The following is a 15,243-nucleotide window of genomic DNA, read 5'->3' as shown; positions in this document are numbered from 1 at the left end:
CTCCTTCATATCCTTTGATCCCTTCAGCCCTGAGACCTATATATTATTCCTTCTTGCTTTCAATGTTTTGGCCTCAACCACTTTCCGTGGCTGAAAACTCCACTGACCCACCATTCTCTGGATGAAGAAATGTCTCCTCATGACAATCAAAGTACTTAAGGATGGAAATTACTGCTTAGTATCTGGTACACAAACAAATTAATACCTCTGTTGAAATACTGGTTAGAGGAATACAATACACTTGCACCACTTGCTAAACAACAATTTCTCATCTCAAATTCCTTCCCCAAGTTTTTTTTTTAATGACAATTGAGCTTTTGATAGCTCTCAGTTTCCCTCTCAGCAAATGATACGAATGCAAATCTCTTTAAAACCTGGCAAATGATAACCTTCCCTGGCACACAGCCCCACAAATCAGGTACCTTGCCCACAAAGCCAATCTGAAATTTATTTCTTTCCCCAATGAAGTGCCAGGAACCAAGATTCCATCAGCAGATGGCAACTTCGTAAGTGTTTGTTTCTTTTAAACATTGTTGTCACGGTTTCGATAGTCCTCCACCCAGATTATAAACACCAGTCCATGACAGAAGACATGAAATGGCTGCTGACAACTGTCCTGTAAAACAATCCTCCTCAAACTCAAATCATCAGCGCAAACAAATAAGAAATAAATTATCCATATTGGAAGATACATATGATACGTTAATTCGCTGTTGCCTGGAGCCTAAAATTTCCCATTAAATAGGATGCTTTTTATTTTTCTCCGTCTCATGCCAATGTTACGCTTGTTTCAGTTGGCATAGTAGAATTGGAAATGAAAACAGGAAGTTGCATGCCAGCAGCTGTCTTTAAAATGTAACCAACAAGTTGTCTTTGTCAGTTTGCAGAGTTCCAAACACAACCTTGGACCTGTAGACATAAGTTATAAAATATTATTACATGATGTAAATGTCCCTAGGAACAATAATTTGAGGGAAAGAAACAGATTAAGACCTGTTTCTGACAAAGTAAATATTTGGAAGTTTGCCGCTATTTAGTGCTGTAGAATGACCCATGTTACCTTGGCAAACCTTCCCAGACAGAAGTTGCCCTATGCACAGCCTGTTTTACAGTACTAACGAATAAACTGCACAGTATCAGTGTTAAGCTTGAAGTGGTATTGTTTATATGGTGAAGTGAATTTCATGTCATTTTAATGGGTTTCTAGAAGTGTGATCGTTGTATCATGGTGTGTGTCATAGATTCTGCTGCTCTTTCAATCTGTGGGGGCTTTCAGTTAAATATATGTTAAATATTGATGCAGAGAATGTTAAACTTGTCCTGTGATTGTAACAGTGCAGTAGGAGTAGAATTTTTTTTTGCTCCTGGAGTATGGGCATCATTGGCATTTATTGTCCATCTGAATTGCTCAGAGGGCACCTAAGAGTCAACCACATTGGCTCAGAACTGGAGTCACATGTAGGTCTTCTTGAATTGATATTAATGAGCCATATGGGTTTTTTTGACCGGCAGCAATGGTTACTTAGTCATCATTAGGCCAAATTTTATAATGAATTAAAAATTCAGTATCTAGTCATGGTGGTATTTGAACCCACATTTCTGCAACTATAGCCAGGTGTTTCTGCATTGCTAGTCCAGTGACATCACCACTATGCCAACACATCCCCACAATCTGTGAATGGATGAAATTTTCTGGGCTTTCAACCTGTTGGATTTTGAGCCATCTTCTCACTATTATTCCTGAGAGCTCAGCATCTTTTCAGAACGGCCTGCTGGATTAATTACATGTCACCAGTCAGTGGGAGGTCTACCCTGCAGTCAAGGTCTCCCCTGCATTGGAAATCCCCTTAGCCCCACCCACACCCACTCCAATAGACACCAACCAGTCAGCAGCTGGTCAGAAGCACCACTGGGAGAGCAGTGGTAGCTGCCGGTAGTGCACCCACCCAAAGCCCAGTATTGTTGACAAGCCCCACTCACATGTAAGGAGAGATGGCAGGGTGGATTAGGGGTCAGGGAGGGGTGGGAGTACACACTATAGGAAAATGCACGATCTCGCTGCCCTGCCAACAATTGAGCCACTAAAATGACCAATGAATGCTCACTTCAGGCCTTCATCCTGGTATTCAACCAGTTGCAGGTGAGGGGCTCACCTTGTGGGAAACCCAAGAACAAAGTTTGTAAGGGTTGTCTGCAGATCCCTGGGGTGGGATAGGATGGTGATGCATCCCTCATTCAAAGGCACTCAATAACTAGCTGAGGGACCCGACAGAAATATGGAACTTTGTGCAACAAATTCATGTTGATGCTAGATCAATTGTAAATATTAAATCTGCCGTTGATAGGTTGAAGCCAGCTGAACTCATTAAAAGAAGTAGGGTAAATATAGATTACGGTCACAGCTTGATCATGATCCTGTTGAATGCAGGTGTCTTTTCCCTAGGGTGGGGGATTTCAAGACTAGGGAGCATATTTTTAAGGTGAGAGGAGAAAGGTTTATAAAGGACATGTGGGGCAACGTTTTTACACAGACAGTGGTTCGTGTTTAGAATGAACTTCCAGAGGAAGTGGTGGATGCGGGTACAGTTACAACGTTTAAAAGACATTTGGATAAGTATATGAATAAGAAATGTTTGGAGGGAAAGGGCCAAGCGCAGGCAGATGAGACCAGTTTAGTTTGGGATTATGGTTGGCATGGACTGGTTGGACCCAAGGGTCTGCTTCCGTGTTGTTTGACTCTATGACTCTTTGAATGCTGCAATATGCTCAAGGTGCTAAGTAGCCTACTGTGGAGTTCCTGTGTTCCTGTGAAGGGATAATAGCAGCAAGTAACACATAGATAAATTCATAGATCAAAGAAAAAAGATAGGCATATGATCGATAAAGAGATGGATGAAACATAGATAAAACAGAGACAGACAGATGAAAGAAAAAAGAAACGAGCTTTTGTATTTGATAGTACCAGCAATAGACCAGCAAGAGGTGCTATGATACTCAGAAATACAATTCATTATAAAACTGTCTGATTCCCACATAAATGATGTATTGCAGAGGGACACATCGAAGAGAGGTCAAGAGGTGGTTATAAAGACAATATTTTGTTAGATCCACAGAGTACACAATGTCCCTTAGACTGTGTATCAGACTGTCATGTTTTATGGCTTGACTTCTTCAGAAAATAATACATACTCAATATTAATGTTGGAGATTTTTAATGATTAATTCTGCAGAAAAAAACCTAAAACAAATGAAACCAGTATGCTGTACTGTTGGCATACTTGTTTGTGTATGTGTTGGTGCAGAATGCCAGTATTTCAATGCTGTGCATAACCAGCTCCAGTGAAGACTGTGCATGTGATTGTCCCCACGCTGAGCTCCCAAACTCGACTCTACAGAGAGTCAGATACAGCCACCACTCTTTCAGGTTGGAATCAGACAGCCCAGTTTTCCAAGGAAGTCTCTGCCAAGTTACAAAATGTCAGCGGGATTCCCAAAGTAATTTTTTAGAATAAAAGCCTATTGTTTTTGCATTTAATGAAGCGAAAGGATTGATTTGTTAACATCAGAATGTACACTCATTATCTATAAGGCAAATCTCAAAACACAAGCCAATATTCCACCCCTCAAGAGTATTGCCCGTTCCAATTCTTATCCAATTTTGGACTTGCACTTTGCTGGATGTAAAATTTGAAACATACTTTGACTGTTAGACATGCTTATTAGGGGCTTGACAGAGTAGATGTAGAGAGATTGCTTTCCGTTGTGGGAGAGTCTAGGATGAAATGATCCCAGAGTAAGGGAGTTGTCCATTTAAGACAGAGATGAGGAGGAATTTCTTCTCTCAGAGGGTATCTGTGGAAATTTTTACTGCAGATGGTAGATGAGGCATGGTTGGTTAGGGTATATTCAAAGCTGAGATGGAAAGATTTTTGACCAGTAAGCGAATAAAGGGTTATTGGAAAAAGGTAGGAAAGCAGAGTTGAGAATTATCTGATCAGCCATAATCTCGTTGAATGATAGAACAGATTCCATGGGCTGAATGGCTTACTTCTGCTTTTCCATGATGTGGCCTTAAATATGTGATGAGGAAATGTATGGTATTTACAAAAATATACATTCTTTCTTTGGTAAACATGATGTGGTGATGCTGGCGTTGGACTGGGTTGGACAAAGTGAGAAGTCACATGACACCATGTTATCGTCCAAAGTTTATTTGAAATCCCAAGCTTTTGGAGCGCTCCTCCTTTGTCAGGTGAAGTAACGAAGCCACTTCACCTGATGAAGGAGCAGCACTGCGAAAGGCTGGTGATGTGTGTGGGTTTGCTCTGGTTTCCTCCCAGGTTAGGTGGATTGGCCATGGGTAATGCAGGGTTACAGGGATAGGGTAGGGAGGCGAGTCTGGTTGGGATGCTCTTTGGAGAGTTGATGTGGACGTGTTGGGCTGAATGGCCTGTTTCCACACTGTACGGATTCTGTGATATCACTGTTCCCTCCCTGTAACTGGCATAAATCCTTCAACTCCCTTCTTAACTGTGCTGTACCTATACTGGCTGGACTGCAATAGTTCAAGGAGGTGACTTCACAAAGGCAATTATTGGCAAAAAAAATGTGAATCCTGTGAATTTTTAAAAATTGAGATTCCAAACCATGAAACATTGCTTATTTTGCTTTTTCACTTGTTAAAGTTCTTTTTTCTTATTTCCAATGGCACACAACTATTACCGAACCCTTAGCCCATCTGATCAGTAAGAGGTGAAATGAACACTTTGGGAAGATGGGATGAAGGAGGAGAAATGGTTCTGTACTAGGGAGAGGATAGTAAAGCTTGGGTGGAGAAACAAATAAATTGGCAAGTCATACTGGACCTGGCTCAGCCTTAGATTACAGGATAGAGATGGGCTGGCCAGTGACAAATGGAATTCAATCCGGATTAATGTCAAGTGATGCATTTAGGCAGGACAAACAAGACAAGGGAATACATGATGAACAGTACAACCCTATGGAGCACTGAGGATCAAAGGGAGCTTCCTCTATATGTCATCAGTTTCTTAAGGTAGCAGAACAGGTAGATAAAGTGGTTGCGAAGGCAAATGGTATACCTGCCTTTATTAGCCAAGGCATGGAGTTTAAAAGCAGAGAGGTGGTACTGGGACTGTATAAAATGTTGCTTAGACCACAGCTGGAGTATTGTGTGCAGTGCTGGAATCTACATTATAAGAGGGATGTGATTGCACTGTAGAGGTTGCAGAGGAGATTTACCAGGATGTTGACTGGACTAGAGAGTTTTAGTTATGAAGAGAGATTGCACAGAATAGGATTATTTTCCTTTAGAGGAGATTGAGAGGGGATATGATTGAGATTCATAGAATTATGAGGGCATATATAGGTTAGACAAGAAGAAACATTTCCCCTTGATAGAGGAATGAATGACTGGGGACATAGATTTAAGGGCAGAATGTTTAGAAGATTTTTCTTCCACCCAGAGGATGGTGAGGAACCTGGAACTCACTGCCTGTAAGGATGGTAGAGGCAGAAATCCTCATAATATTGAGGAATTATTTGGATTTGCATTTGTGACGCCAAGGCATACAAGGCTGTGAGCCAACTGCTGGGAAATGAGATCAGACTAGCTAGGTGGTTGTTTCTGGCCAGCACAGACTCAAAGGGCCAAACAGCATTTTCTGTGCTGTAGACCTCTCTGACTGTATGATACCATGTCTTGGCAGTGCTACGCGTTGCTGCCAGGGGCTAGTCCTTTGTTTTCACTTGGGAAAAATTTAATAATAATAGGGAAGAGAAGCAATAGGAAATGGTAAAATTACTCATGGATCATGGGTAACAATAACCTCCTCCTCCTTAAGTTAACTTTCCTAATGTTCAACGAAAACCTTTTAAAGCTTGTTATTGTGCTCTGACTTTACCCAGGGACCCGGGTTTGATTCCAGCCTCAGGCAACTATCTGTGTGGAGTTGTACATTCTCCCCTTGTCTGTGTGAGTTTCCTCCCACAGGCCAAAGATTTGCAGGTTAGTTGAATTGGCCATGCTAAATTGTTCATAGCATCCAGGAATGTGCAGGCTAGGTGGTTTAGCCATGGGAAATGCAGGGTTATATGGATGGAGGTGCGTCTGGTTGGGATGCTCTTTGGAGGGGTGGACTCGATGGGCCAAATGGTCAGCTTCTGCACTGTAGAGATTCTTACATTCTATGCTATTGGGTAGCATGGTGGCTCAGTAGTTAGCACTGCTGCCTCACAGCGCCAGGGACCCGGATTCAATTCCACCCTCTGGTGACTGAGTAGTGTTTGCGCATTCTCTGCATGTCTGTGTAGGTTTCCTTTGGGTGCTGTGGTTTCCTCCCACAGTCCAAAGATGTGCAGGTTAGATGGATTCGCCATGAGAGTTATAGGGATGGGGTAGAGGACTGTGTCTGGATGGGATGGTCTTCAGAGAGTCAGCATGGGACTTAATAGGCTGTAGTGCCTGCTTCTACACTGTAGGGATTCTATGACTCCTACCCAGGGGATTGCCCCTCAGAAGTCTACCCTTTGACCCTGCCTTCCATATCTCTATCCCTAGATCATCCTCCCCTGAGATTAATGGAAGACACAAAAGGCTTTTAAAATTCTGAAAGAGTTCAGGGTAAATTGTGAGATATTACATTTGGTGGTTCAGAAATTGATAACTGAGAAGCATAAAAGTAAACACAAGAAACATAAAGTTGCAGGTTAGAATACATTTATTCAAGTAAACAACTATTAAATTGCAGACTGAATTGTCATATATGCTTCCCAGATCAATCATGACATTTGGGGGGAAAAAAGATAAATAATTAAATAAAAGGAAGTAAAGCTATAGGGGAAATAGGATGGAAGAAGGTAAAACCAATATGGATCTAGCCACAGCACAGGTATGTTGAACCAAATGATCTCCTTCTTCTTTTTATTCTCCCACTGCGTTAAGAGGATCAGAGCTGCCAAAGGCAGACTGTAAGACCTGATCAATTGGACAATTGGCAGTTCACCAAACAAACTTTTACAGAAGCCCAAAATCTCTACCATCAAGAAGGATAATAATGTTAAAGATGCGCCATCATTCTGGGTAATCCATGATGGAGGATGGGAAAAAGTTGTGACGGTAGGAGCTGCTCCTTTTTTGAGGTATTTTCAGTGCTGGAGCTGATTTCCTCAAATCCTAGCAGCAGTAATTACTGTATTGGTGTGGAACTTTGGAAGTAAGGTCAAACAACATTTTACAATTTCAACATTTAAAGGGCATCTGGATGGGTATATGAATAGGAAAGGATTAGAGGGATATGGGCCAAATGCTGGCAAGTGGAACGAGATTTATTTAGGATATCTAGCCACCATGGACAAGTTGGACCGAAGGGTCTGTTTCCGTACTGTACAGCTCTATGTCTGTATGACTTCCAAGGTTCTTTGCAACCCATAGACCAACTTAAGTAAATATTGCTGTTCAGTGTTATTAAATCAATACGCTGGAGTTTCTGATCCAGTGCCATCGTGGCAACATCATCACCATCTGAACCAAAGCCAAGCCAAAGAATACCCACCACCTACTGCGTAGTGTTAGACACGGTCAATGTTTTCAGCTGCTACCATATCCAAAACCCAAACCTGTCTCCGAGATCAAACTTGAATGTTAGTTGCAAGCTGTTCACCATTCATCTTTCTCTCATTCCTCACTTTCATTATTCAGCATCTCCAGCCTAGTCCATGCAAATCCCTTGAGTGTTGTTCATATCACCTCTCGTTGACTGAAAGGCAGCATGTTTTATGAAGCAGAAATAAAATCCCTGTCAATCTCTGACCCTCTCCCTCCCCAGAGGAAGCACTACGCATGGCTAGTTGTCTGGAAGACAACTGACTAACCTTAGCCAAGGAGGCAAACTGAGTTAGAATGACAATGGAGACTGGCATTGGAAGTTAATAGTGAAGACGAACCTCTGGATGCCCAGCTTCACAGCCACAGTCGCATTACATTTCAATAGATACTATTATTCATTCTTGTGATGGGGAAGAAATAAAAACAATAGGGAATGTTTGAACTGGAACTCTGCATTTGTTGCATTTCAGAAGAGGTTTTTGCATTCCCTTTCAAAATAAGAAAACAGAGTAAGACACCAAAATTGCGCATGTCACTTAGTGCTCCCCTAATTTTCCAGCTAGATGACAACACTGTCATAAAACCTTCAGTCTACCTTTTGTCAGAAATGTGCTTGCACTTGATTATTAAAACGGAAAATAGCTCTAAGTTGAAAGACGTTTATGGCTGACATAATCAGACAGCAGTTTGAAGGATTGGCCTTTAGAGACTGACAGTGTGCTGGGACTGCTGATAAGTGCTTGCAACAATATTGTAGGGAGGGGAATGTGTATAATGCAGCAGTAACATTATTTAACTCTTTACTTGCTGGAGGAATTTTTGGAAACATATTTGGAGAAAATAATAGGTCTGCCTCGTAAGGGAAGGAAAATCAGCACATAAATGTTTGATGTGACCTGCCATCAACTGCTTGTGAACCTAGGATAGGAACAAAAATAATTGTACATTTATGTTTCCTAATGTTAGGTGCAATTTTATTTTAACTTCTATGCAATGTGGACCTTGAATTTTCAGCATTTTATATGCACATGACAATTACTGGCCAACCTTTCTCCCCTCTCTTCCCAGTGGTGTATATCTAGGCTGGTTTCCTACTGGATTAAGAGAGTAGAGGTTCCTGTGTTTGAAAGACTTGTTTGAATTTATGGATTAAATGAGCATCACCATGATATGGGAGGTCAGATGCAGCAGGGCTATGTAGGATCTCTGTTCAGTCCTTGCTCCTCAGCCACTGTCCTCAGACACTGCAGACTGTCAGCAAGACAAAATCCACCATTGTCTCATTCTGCCATCTGGTGGTAATGAGATAAATCACACTCCTGCTCTTCCGAAGGTGGTAAGCTCCTGGGCTCGTGCACAATATTAGCAGCATTAGCATCCACCAGGACTTTTTCCAAGTGGTATTTTGCAAGCCTTGGCAGTAATGATTGATAGCGTTGTCAACCATGAAGAACTTCGAGGCAATGAACCTGCCCTCATGCTATATTGACATATGTTTTTCAATGTGTGCCCAATGATGAGCAAGAATCTTCTTAAAATTCTCCTCTCCCTTTACCCTGCACCAAATGTAATGTCTCCACCAGCACTACCACCCAGATGAGATCATCCAAGTCAAACCGTAGAAGATTCCTGACTTAACATAGCTCAATGTCAACCAGTCAATGCATTTGCCCACTAATCTCTTGGCACACCATAACTCCAGATTTGTGCAGTGTTTCACCATGATGTCAGACTCCCTGCAGGGTGCTATCTTGATTTAGTTTGACGGTTCTAAGCATGAAACATCTCTCGACTGTACTAGCTGAACACAGTGACACAGTTCAGTAACACTTTCTTGTGAGTCAAAATGCAGTGAGAATGGTTTGGTCAGATTGAAACAAATGCAGAAGAAAAATTCCTCCTTGATATGCTAAATTAACCATCGTAGTCAGGGACTTTAAACATTGCTGGCTGTTTATATTCAGTCCTAACATGACAGATGTGCTTTAAGAGATGAAAGCCCATATGAGTTCATCTTTCCAGAACGCCACTGAAATTCAGATATTGGCATCAAGCAATTTCCGAGTGAGCCCAGAATTCTGGTTTAACCCATCCTCTGGCAAATCGTTTCAGTGAGTCATAGATTGTTGTGGTGCAGGAGGAGGCCATTCATCCCATCATATCTATGCCAGCTTAGTGTCTCAACATCCTTCCATTAAGCACATCTCACCGAATGTCTGCCTTAGTTTTCTCTTTGAACCTTAAAGCCTGTGCCTCTTTCCCTGCTGTTGTACTGTATCTTAATAGTCAGCTTCAGAAGATTTGCGTGTAATTGGTACAAACACCTGATGTGAGTCTCTTGCCACTTTCCGCAGGGAGAAGACAGGGCTCAGTGATTTCTTTTGGCGAGCTGGTAATTTAATCCAACCGGGTATGCAGATGGAATCTGGCTGGCAGTCAATGTAAACTTTGCGAGATCAGATACGACTTAGATCAGAGAACAGTCTCCATGGGACTGTGGTGAAGCATAGCTTAACCCTTTCATGTCCAAGTATGTTAAAAAGTTTGCATTACCATTTTAGTAGGCTTAGCAACTGTATGAGAAGGACAAGCACAAAGATGATGATAAGATCTGGCTGATAAATACTTTAGCAAATACTTTGTTTTGTTGGTAAGATCTGTAACAATGGAGAGAGCAGTTAAATGAATTGTTAATAGATGGCAACAATTTGTCTGCAGCCTTAACCACGATAAAACAATTTAAAATGCTTAATTCATGTGAGATGATCATCTAGCTCCACAAAATTACCTGATCATCAAATAGTCGAATTAGTTTTACTGTCTGCTCTTCCAGCATAGCTCTATATTTTCTGTTGCTTCAAATATTTAACCAATTCCATTTTGAAATTTTGTTTAAAATCTGTTTCCACTACTCTTTCAGGCAGTGCATTCCTGATCATAATAGCTCACTGTGCAAAACTAAATGTTTCCTCATGTTGCCTTTGGTTCTTTAGCCCTTGAATGTGTATCCTCTTGTTACCAATTATTCTGCCAATGAAAACAGTTTCAACCTTACTCACTTGACCGAAGCCATTCATGATTTTGAACACTTCCTCTTAAATGTCTTTGCTCTAAGCTTCTCCAGTCCCCAGATAAATGAAGTCCCTGCAACCATTCTAATATATCCTCCCTGCACCCTAGCAAGACTTTGACATACTTCATAAATTGTGATGTCTAAAAGTGACCACAGTATGCCAGCTGTGGGCCTAAATCTTGAATACAACTTCCTTGATTTTGGTCTTTATTTCAGTATTCAAGCCGATGAGCTGTTTGATTTTCCAACAGCCTTCTCAACTTGTCATCCTAGTTTCAGAGATTCGGTCCACAAGCAGAGCTGTAAAGGTTCTTAACTCGTTGATTCAACTGTTCTTGCTTCCTTCCCTCAGTCGGATTTCTCAAGACATAGGCCACCCAGCAAATCTGAATCACAGTGTCACTGTTCACATGTCGTTCCATTAAAATATTTAGTGTACTCATACCTACCTGCTGAGGATGGATTTGCCCTCTGTCTCTCATTCTGCTTCCATGAAAAAAACACAAGTGAGGCCACAGAGGTACACTGCGCTCCAGAGCCAATCTGCAGACCTTGCAGGACACTAAAGAGAAAGGAAAAGCTCATAGTAACAGAGAATGAAGCATGCTTAAAATTCAGTTGTCAGCAGTAAGCTTTAGGTGAGTGCAGAGTACAAATAGGAAATAAAAGTGCACTTGGAAAGTCCACCAACAGAAAGCACAAGATGGAACACACAGAGTCACCATTATTATTGGGAGAGCCGTGAGAGTGGCCACTTCAGCACAGTGACAACAAGGTGCAGGACTGGATGAACACAGCAGGCCAAGCAGCATCATAGGAGCAGGATGCTGCTTGGCCTGCTGTGTTCATCCAGCCCTGCACCTTGTTGTCTCGGATTCTCCAGCATCTGCAGTTCCTACTATCTCACTTCAGCACAGTGTTAGCTGCACGAAGTGTAAAGGACAGACTACAACATTCTGCCAGTCTCCAGAAATTTGAGAATGTTGGGACGCAGCATGAATTCTTCCTGTGTGATATGACACACTAGATGTAGAGTTCTGGTGCCCAGAGATAACAGACCCATTGAGCCATAGAGTCATACAGCATGGAAACAGATCCTTCGGTCCAGCTCATCTGTGCCAACCAAGTTTCTCAAACTAAACTAGTCCCTCTTTCCTGCATTTGGCTCACAGTCCTCCAAACCTTTCCTATTCATGTACTTATCCAAACGTCTTTTAGATGTTGTAACTGTACCTACATCTGCCACTTCCTCTGGCAGTTCATTCCATAGATGAACCACCCTCTGTGGAAAAAGTTGCCCCACAGGTTCCTTTCAAATCTTTCTCCTCTCACCTTAAAAGTATGCCTGCTAGCTTTGAACTCATCCACCCTAGGGAAAGACCTTTGCTATTCACCTTATCTATGCCCCTCATGATTTGATATGCCTCTATAAGGTCACCCCTCAACTTCCCACGCTCCAGTGAAAAAAGTCCCAGCCTATCCTTATAACTCAAGCCATCCAGTCCCGGCAACATCCTGATAAATCTTTTCTAAGCCCTCTCAAATTTAATATTATCCCTCCTACAGCAAGGTGACCAGAACTGCACACAGTACTCCAAAAGTGGCCTCAGTAATGTCCTGTACAACCTCAACATGATGTCCCAACTCCTATACTCAATGGTTTGAACAATGAAGGCTAGCATGCTAAATGCCTTCTTAACCACCCTGTCTACCTGTGATGCAACTTTCAAAGAACAATGTACCCGAACCCCTAGGTCTCTCTGTTTGACAACACTACCCAGGGCCTTATCATTACCTGTGTAAGACCTATCCTTGATTGTTTTACCAAAATGCAATACCTTGCATTTATCCAAATTAATCTCCATCTGCCACTCCTCAGCTTATTGATCCAATCGATCAAGATTCCTTAAGATAATCAATCTTGGATAACCTTCTTCTTTATCCAATATACCACCAATTTTGGTGTCATCTGCAAACTTACTAACCATGTTTCCTAAATTCTCATCGAAATCATTTCTGTACATTACAAACAAAAATGGACGCAGCACCAATCCCTGCAGAACACTGCTGGACACAGGCCTCCAGTCTGAAAAACAACCTTCCACCTCCAACCACTCTCTGTCTCCTACCATGAAGCTAATTTTGTATCCAATTGGCAAGCTCTCCCTGAATCTCATGTGATCTAACTTTACTAACTGGTCTACCATGCAGAACCTTGTCAAAGGCTTTACTAAACAATGTCTACCACTCTGTCCTCATCAATCTTTTTGATTACATCCTCAAAAGACTCAATTAAGTTTGTGAGACATGATTTCCCTTCCACAAAGCCATGCTGACTATCCCGAATCATTCCTTGCCCCTCCAATTGCATGAAAATCCTATCTCTTCCCACAATGTCCCGTGATACACTTGATCAGGTCTTGGCGATTTATCTACATTTATGTTTCTTAAGACCTCCAGCACTGCCTCTTCTCTCATGTGGACTGTTTTCAAAGCATCAATATTTGTTTCCCCAAGTTTCCTAGCCTCCATTTCTTTCTCCACAGTAAAAACTGATGTGAAATATTCATTTACTATCCCTCCCATCTTCTGTAGTTCCACACATAGATGACCTTGTTGATCTTTAAGGGGCCCTATTCTCTCTATACTTTTTTGCTGTTAACATATTTGTAGAATCTCTTAAGTATTCCCCTGTACGCCTTATACTCTTCAAGAGATTTCACTTGATCCAATTTGTCAATACCTAATACATGACTCCTTCTTGACCAGAACCTCAATATCTTTATTTATCTATTGTTCCCTACCCATACCAGCCTTTATCTTCACTCTTACAGGAACATAATGCCTCTGAACTCTCATTATTTCTATTTGAAAGCCTCCCACTTGCCAGTCATTATCCCTTTAACTGTGAACTGATCTGTGATCTGAGATGATGGAAAAACAAAGTTTATTTGTGGTGTAAGGGATATCCATCACTCAAACCAACTGTTGAAAGTTCCTGTCTCGTATCATTAAAATTTGCTGTGCTCCAATTAAGAAATTTAACTTTTATACAATGTCTATCCTTTTCCATAACTATTTTAAAACTAGTAGAATTATGATCACTGTTACCAAAGTGCTACCCCCACTATCATTTCAGTCACTTGCCCTACCTTATTTCCCAAGAGAAGATCAAGATTTGTTCCTTCCCTAGTAGGTACATCTACATATTGATAAAGAAAATTTTCTTGAACGCATTTAACAAATACCTCACCATTCAAGCCCTTAACACTATGGTAGTCCCAGTCTATGTTTGGAAAGTTAAAATCACCTACTATTACAACCCTAGTATTCTTACATATATCTGAAATCTCTCTACATGTTTGTTCCTCAATTTTCCTCTGACTATTAGGGACTCTATAGATCTATAGCACAATCCCATCAAGGTGATCATCCCCTACCTGTGTCTGAGTTCTACCCAATATAGCTTCACTGGGTGATCTCTCAGAAATATCTTCTCTAAGTACAGCAGTAATGTTTCCCTTAATCAAAAATGCTACATACCCTTCTCTCTTGCCTCCCTTTCTATCCTTCCTATAGCATCTAAACCCTGGAACATTGAGCTACCCGTCTTTTCCCTCCCTGAGCCATGTTTCTGGAATTGCTATTACATTCCCAGGCCCATGTTCCCATACATGCCCTATTCAGGTTCACTGGCTAGTTTGGCTATTGGAGATGTAGTGACTGTTCTTTTGAATTCCACACCATGGATGAATCATGAGCTCCTTCAACCATCTAGTTTTAAGCTTCAGGATCTATTCCAGTCAGTGTCAAGTCACCATAGTTACAGAGGACAATAGGATTTCTCTGTCATTAGAGGTGAGCTTAAGCTGAGAATCACCACCCCCCCAGGGTAAGGGCAAGGTTGGAGAAGGCAGGACCTTTGTGGTGACTTACCCAGTTGAACAGAAATTGAACCCATGCTGTTGGTATCACACTTCATCACAAAGCAGCCATCCAGCTAACTGAGCTAACCGTTCCGCTTCAGCATGAAGATAGATGATTGCTATTCTTCACAAGAAGGGTGAAATGACAGCCTGTATGCCATTCCTAACTGTCATTGTCCTCATGTAATGGAAGTGTTTTATCCGCTCTGAATCATCTTTAGTCAACAGCAGTAGACAAAGCTGACATCGCTGCATTACACAGTAAAACTCCGTCCCTTGCACCACAAATAAACTTTGTCTGTCCATCATTTCTTTCAGCGGATGGTCTAGATGCAGAGGAATAGGGTTGCATTATGCAGGAAGACGGTAACCGAGAAATGACATGTCAGACCTGTACAGAGATAGCAAGAACTGCAGATGCTAGAGTCAGGGATAACACAGTATGGAGCTGGAGGAACAAAGCAGGCCAGGCAGCATCAGAGGAGCAGGAAAGTTGACATTTCAAGTCAGGACCCCATTTCTGAAGAAGGGTCCTGACCAGAAACGTCAACTTTTCTGCTCCTCTGACGCTGCCTGGCCTGCTGTGTTCCTCCAGCTCCACACTGTGTTATGTCAGACCC

The sequence above is a fragment of the Rhincodon typus genome, chromosome 29, assembly GCF_021869965.1.
Source record: "Rhincodon typus isolate 14 chromosome 29, sRhiTyp1.1, whole genome shotgun sequence".
Taxonomy (NCBI): Eukaryota; Metazoa; Chordata; class Chondrichthyes; order Orectolobiformes; family Rhincodontidae; genus Rhincodon; species Rhincodon typus.
The sequence above is the reverse complement of the archived record's forward strand: the minus strand, read 5'-3'. Positions refer to the sequence as shown.